Raw genomic sequence first — 6,270 nt, forward strand, 5'->3', positions numbered from 1 at the left:
CAGCACCAGGACCAGGACGGCATGGCTTAAGGCAGATGTTATAGGCCGTTTGACTATCTTACTTCCCATTAGACTCGGGACCGGGGGTGGTGTTTGCATGTCTCCTGCTATATCCCCGAGTCTCACATAATGCCTAGCACTGAGTAAGGAGCTCAATAAATATTTGCTAAAACAATGAGTGAATGAATGAACAAAGGAATCCATAGAAAGGAGAGAAGAGGAGAAAAACAGGTGGGAGAGGAATGCGCTGAAGCAGGAAACAGTGGGCACAAAGTCGCATTCCATGGGCATCTGCAGGAGGAACTGGGCTCTGTGGATGGGGGACCCAGGGCTGGCGTGAGGGCACACAAAAGACGCAGAGCTTAAAGAGGGGCTTGAAATGCCATCACAAACAACACACCCTTGAAAGGTACAATTCATCTGTGCCAACCAAGCCCAGAGTGTCAAGGGATAAAAATTAAATAAGTAAAAATATTCAGTAATAATAGAAATGGCGATGTGTTAGGTTGGCCGACAGCTGTGACCACAACCCCAGCATCTCCGTGATGCATGGCAATAAACGTTTCTAGTTCATTCCCCTCCCAAGAGGGTTTTTCTGGTTGAGTGGCTCCGTCCTACGCAGTGTTGCAGGGATTCAGGAACCTTCCGCCTCTGGGTCCACTATCACTCCCAGCTGTGCAGGTAAGGAAGCTGACAGAAAGGCAGGCCTGGAAATGTGCTCATCACTCCTGTCCACATTCCATTGGCCAGAACTCAGTCTTGTGTCCCTGCCTAGCTGATGGGGAGGCTGGGAATTGTAGTCCAGCGGTGTGCCCTGGAGGAAAAGGAGGCGGGGGTTGCTGAATGCAGCCACAGCCCTTATCTAATGAGAATCTACTCCATGTCAGGCCCCCTGCTAAGTAAGTCACAGGCAGGTGGTCATTTCACCCTCCCGCCAGCTCTCATTTACAGAGAAGGAAACGGAGGCTCAGAACGTTTAAATAAATTTTCTGAGGCGAAAGATTCATGCTTGGAGAATCAACGTGGAACCCTATCTTTTCAACTCAAAGCCTGTAAATGAAAACAAGTAAGGACAGATAACACTAGTGAGCCACACGCCCAACATCATCATCATTAAGTGCTCATTTGGGTTAGGATTTTTCTAAGCACTTTCACAAAACCCTCTGAAACAGATACTATTAATACCCTTATTTTAAAGACAAGGAAATTGCACAGAGAGGTTAAGTGACTTGGCTGAGATCACTCAGCAAATACACGGCGAAGGAATTCAAACCCAGGCAGTCTGTCTCCAGAGTCTAGCTGTCTATTTGCCCCACTCCTGCTTCTCTAGAGACAACAGAAGGAATAATTGTAGGGCAGAACCTCCAAAGAGAAGGGTTGGTACCCTGGGGAGGATGCAAACTGGGGGTTGGGGTGTGGGAGGGAAATAGGACCCTTCTATTTATGCTTCTCCTTTTGAAAAAACCCAGAGCAACATTAAAATGAACTAATATGTACGTTTTATGCAGGTTGATCCTGGCGCCTTCACTCAGCTGAGGCTAAATCGGTATAATTAAATTAGTAAAATTTAATACGCTCTGATTTTTTAAAAAAGAATAAACATAAATAGAAGGTGTCACCTGCAGTGCTTGTATAAGTGGATCCGTGTGGAATATTTCAGTTTTAATTGAACTGGCTAAGGTACGGTGTATGCAAAGAGTGGACACCCACATGGGTACCACTGCCCTGGAAGCCGCAGACGCCCTCACGCATGCCCAGAACCTCTACATCCACCCCCCCCCCCCCCCCCCCGCAACAAACACCCCCATGGAAGTTGGGACCTTGTGGCCACACCCCTTATCTTTTCCCCACCTTCCTTGTTTCTTCCAGAGGCATCATTGGCTACTTCACCTGGCGATTGGGCGAGCTGCTAGTTATTGGAGGGACGCGATTGGACGAGGTCGCTGCCTCTCACCCAATGGCCAGCTTCGATTGGCTGAAGTCTGCAAATCTTCACGTCCATCAGGCAGCAATAAGAGAACTAGGCTTGAGCACCAGGAGCTGCTGGGACAGTGCAGCCCATGGTGCGGAAGGGCCTGGGGGGTCACAGGCCACGGGGTCGCAGCTGCTGCCCCGGGAAGGACCCCAGAGGTGCCGGCGGGAACCTCGGGGGACCGGTTTGAGATGAAGCAAGGCCCCCAGCGAAATCCCCAGCTTGCAGCGAGCTGGAAAGACAGGACTGGCTCGGAGCCCTGGACTGGAGGCTTCTGCTCAAGCAGGTGGACACTCCCCGCCAGGAGCAGGTACAGCAAGTTGAGGCTGACCAGCAGGGGCGCTTCTGCCGCAGAGGGTGACCCACCTACCTACAGGGGTGTATGCGCGAGGCAGCTGGAAAAAGCCAATCGAAACGCTGCCCTGGCCGCTGCGCTCAGTGGGTGGGGCCTCCGGTGCAGGGAAAAGTCGCCAGTTCAATTCGGGTTCAGGGTGCGTACCAGGTCGGGCACTTGCAGGAGACGACCGATGGATGTTTCTCTCTTTCTCCCTCTTCCTTCCTCTGTCTTTAAAATCAATTAAAAAAAAAACATTAGAAAAATCAAAATGCTACTTGCTGACCACCGCGAGGCCTCTCAGTTTACAAGCTCATCCCCAGAACCACGCGGGGGGGGGGGGGGGGTGCTCGAAGACGTGGCCCGGGGAGAAGGGTCCAGGAGAAGTGAGAGCTGCAGGAACCCGGGCCCAGCTCCTTGGGTCTGAAGCGCTGCGACCAGTGGGCAGATAAGCCCTGTCCGTGCAGCGGAAGGAAGGACGTCGGTGGGAATGAGCTCATCCTCCGAGATGGTCGGGAAGTTGGGGGAGACGTTAACCGGAGGACGCCTAAGAAAGCCAACCACCACCGAAAGCCAAAGGCTTCTCGGGGTCAAGGTTTGTTATGTGTGCCCCGCAGTGTGGCTCCGTGGTTGTGTCGACCCATGAACCCGGAGATATGGTAGCATTCCAGGTCAGAGCACGTGTCCAGGTTGCAGGCTCCATCCCAGGAGCGGGTGTACAGGAAGCAGTCTATCGATTGATGATTCTCTCTCATCATTGATGTTTCTATCTCTCCCTCTCCCTCTCCCTCTCCCTCACTCTGAAATCAATTATATGTGTGTGTGTGTGTGTGTGTGTGTGTGTGTGTGTGTGTGTGTGTATGGCTCTAACCGGTTTGGCTCAGTGGATAGAGCGTCGGTCTGCGGACTCAAAGGTCCCAGGTTTGATTCCGGTGAAGGGCATGTACCTTGGTGGGCACATATCCAGTGGGGAGTGTGCAGGAGACAGCTGATCGATGTTTCTCTCTCATCGATGTTTCTGACTCTCTATCCCTCTCCCTTCCTCTCTGTAAAAAATCAATAAAATATATTTTTTAAAAAAGATCTGTTACATGTGAGATGTCTGAGGCCCGGGAATGATCCAGTTCACTTTCTAAGAGGCCGCCATGGGCTTGCTCTCAGTTCTCCGTGGCTCACAGTGCACTGCCCGTGTGCTCCAGGCCGACAGTGGCAAGAATGGCAACGGCCGAAATGGGCAGAATGTCCTTGTTATCGGCGGTAAAGCCACAGAAGGGAGAATGGTGGGTCCTGCTTGTGCTGCCGCGGCTCCGGCTGGTGAACTGAAGCTGACGTTCCTGTCTGTTGGGGACGGAGCCTGCAACAGGCCCGCGCTGGGCGCGCTGCGCAGGGTCGCATGCCTCCCAAGGCCGTGATGCCAGCAAAGGGTGAAGGCCACTCAGCAGTCACCTCCGTGATAGGTTCTCCGAGGGCCCTGGATACGGCGAGGCCAATACCGACCAAGGGCACAACAGAGGTGGGAGGACGGCGACCGCACCGCACCTGCCTGTTCCCGGGTCACGGCATGAAGAGCATCCCAAGCACGAACGTTTAATCCAGGGAGAGCAAAGCACGCGATCATTCCATCAGGATCGACTGCCCCAACATGACCCTGCGTTTTCACTTGGGTTAAACTGCTAAACAGAATGTTTGTTGTGTCCTGGTCGGTTTTTCTCAGGGGTTAGAGCGTCAGCCCTCAGACGGAAGGGTCACGGGTTCGATTCCAGGTCCAGGGCACTTACTTCGTTGTGGTTTGATCCGTGGCCCTGGTCAGGGCGGCTGTGGGAGGCAACCAATCGGTGGACCTCTCCCATGGATCTCTCTCTTTCCCCCACCCCGTCCTCCCTCCCTTCTACTCTCTCTAAAAATCAATGGCAAAAAATATCCTCCCGTGAGGATTAAAAAAAAAAAAAAAAAAGTTGTGTTCTTCAAAACCAGTAGGGGGCATGCAAGCTGAAATTAAAATAATAACAAATACTACACCAATAGCCAGTGCTATCGGTTTGTGTCTGGGCATTGTGCAAAAGAGTTACATGAATTAATTAGTTTAATAAATCCTTACAGCCCTAGCTGGTTTGGCTAGGTGGATAGAGTGTCGGCCTGCAGACGGAAGGGTCCCGGGTTCAATTCCAGTCAAGGGCACATGGCCAGGTTGTGCGCTTGATCCCCGGTAAGGAGCGTGCAGGAGGCAGCTGATCAATGATTCTCTCTCATCATTGATGTTTCTATCTCTCTCTCCCTCTCCCTTCCTCTCTGAAGCTGTCAGTCCTACATCCTTAGCACTGCCAAGGAGGCAGGAGAGGGTCCCGCCACCACCACTGGGCTCACCAGCCGTCAGCCCAGCTCAGGGCTTCTCTGTGGGAGTACACTGACCACCAGGGGGCAAACCTGCGTTGAGCATCTGTCCCCTGGTAGTCAGTGCGTATCATAGCAACCGGTCATTCTGCTGTTCAGTCGATTTGCATATTAGCCCTTTATTATATAGGATACTAATTATTCCAAGTTAACTTCCCAGACCACCAAAGGGAACCCTTTAAATTCTAAAGTTTTTGTGATTTAAATAGCAATCTTAGTTTTTTAAACACTATCTTAAGTGGAGGATGTGGGATGTGGTTAAACGTTTTTCAATAGCTTAGCGCTATTACTATGCAGCCTCACCCTGCGCTGTGATAGAATCCTGCCTCACCGCGCTGCCAGCCCCAGCACCCTTGGTGGCCATGGTCTGCCTCAGTAACACCTTTCCCCAGTCCTACTCTCCCCACTCCTGCCCCAACGTGTGGCTCATAAAACGCTTTGGGTTAAGAAACCAAATGCCTTTGTTAAAAATTACTCTTTCAGTGTTTGCTTCAGCAGCACATACATTAACATTGGAACGATACAGATGAGCCTGGTCCCTGCACAAGGATGACATACACGCCAGTTCATGAAGCGCCCCATATATATTTTTTAAAATGTCACCTGAGGATATTTTTTCCATTAATTTTTAGAAAGAGTGGAAGGGAGGAATGGGGGGGGGAGAGAGAGAGAGAGAGAGAGAGAGAGAGAGAGAGAGAGAGAGAGAAACATCAATGTGAGAGAGAAATATTGATGGCTGCCTCCCACATGCACCCCAACCAGGGATTGAGCCTGCAACCTGGGCATGTGCCCTGACCGGGAATCGAACTGGCAACCTTCAGTGCACGGGATGACGCTCAATTGAGCCACACCAGCGAGGGCTAAAGGGCCTTTGTTTTCTGGAGCTCTGTACCGAGTCAGTTGTGGGTAAAGTGATACACTGTCTGGAGTTCACATGAAGATAATGTGGGAGTGAGGGCTGCGGCTGGCTTGGCTGAGGCTGAGGCTGAGGTGGACGAGAAAGGCCAGGCTGTCCTGTCCAGTCCTGTGCGCTTCAAAGGGGAGGGAGTGGGTCTCCTTGCTTCTCGTTGCCTGCCCTGCCCGTGCTTAGTAAGAGCTGCGGACTTAAGTTCATCAGGAAAGAAAGGGCACATTTTACCCTAAACAACCTGGGCAGGAAGCTCCTGCAATAACCACTTTGACCACGAGAGGGCGCTGTGGGATGGAAGCCCAGACCAGAATGGACCAGCCAGCCAGTCAGTCAGCGGAGACCAGCCCAGGTGCGGTGATGACAGGTGAGAAGGAACTGTCGTGCCCAAGACTTACCCTTTGTGGCCACGACATCATTGGATCCCCCAGCAAAGCCAGGACCAGGTGCTGTAAGAACCCCTGCCTCGCAGATGGGAAACCGCGGCTCAGCGTTGGAAACGGTCTGTCCCAAGTCACCAGGCGAGAGGCGGGAGAGTAGAGCAACTCCACTCTGACCCCCCTCCCGTCCCCTGTGCTGCCGGGCCATCTTTCCTCCGGGGTCCCTTCTAGATGGCCCCCCTTAAGCTCAGAGAGGTTTGCCAGGCCTGCTCAGCAGGGGTGCATG

General features: G+C 52.3%; 1 non-coding gene across 1 annotated transcript; it reads left to right on the forward strand.

Annotated features, from left to right (window-relative positions):
* The first annotated feature begins 5,179 nt into the window (after positions 1 to 5,179).
* On the forward strand, positions 5,180 to 5,285 carry LOC118667765. Its single transcript, XR_004971362.1, has one exon. It is a non-coding gene; the product is annotated as a U6 spliceosomal RNA (small nuclear RNA).
* Positions 5,286 to 6,270: the final 985 nt, after the last annotated feature.

The sequence above is a fragment of the Myotis myotis genome, unplaced genomic scaffold (genome assembly GCF_014108235.1).
Source record: "Myotis myotis isolate mMyoMyo1 unplaced genomic scaffold, mMyoMyo1.p scaffold_m19_p_12, whole genome shotgun sequence".
NCBI classification, from domain to species: Eukaryota; Metazoa; Chordata; class Mammalia; order Chiroptera; family Vespertilionidae; genus Myotis; species Myotis myotis.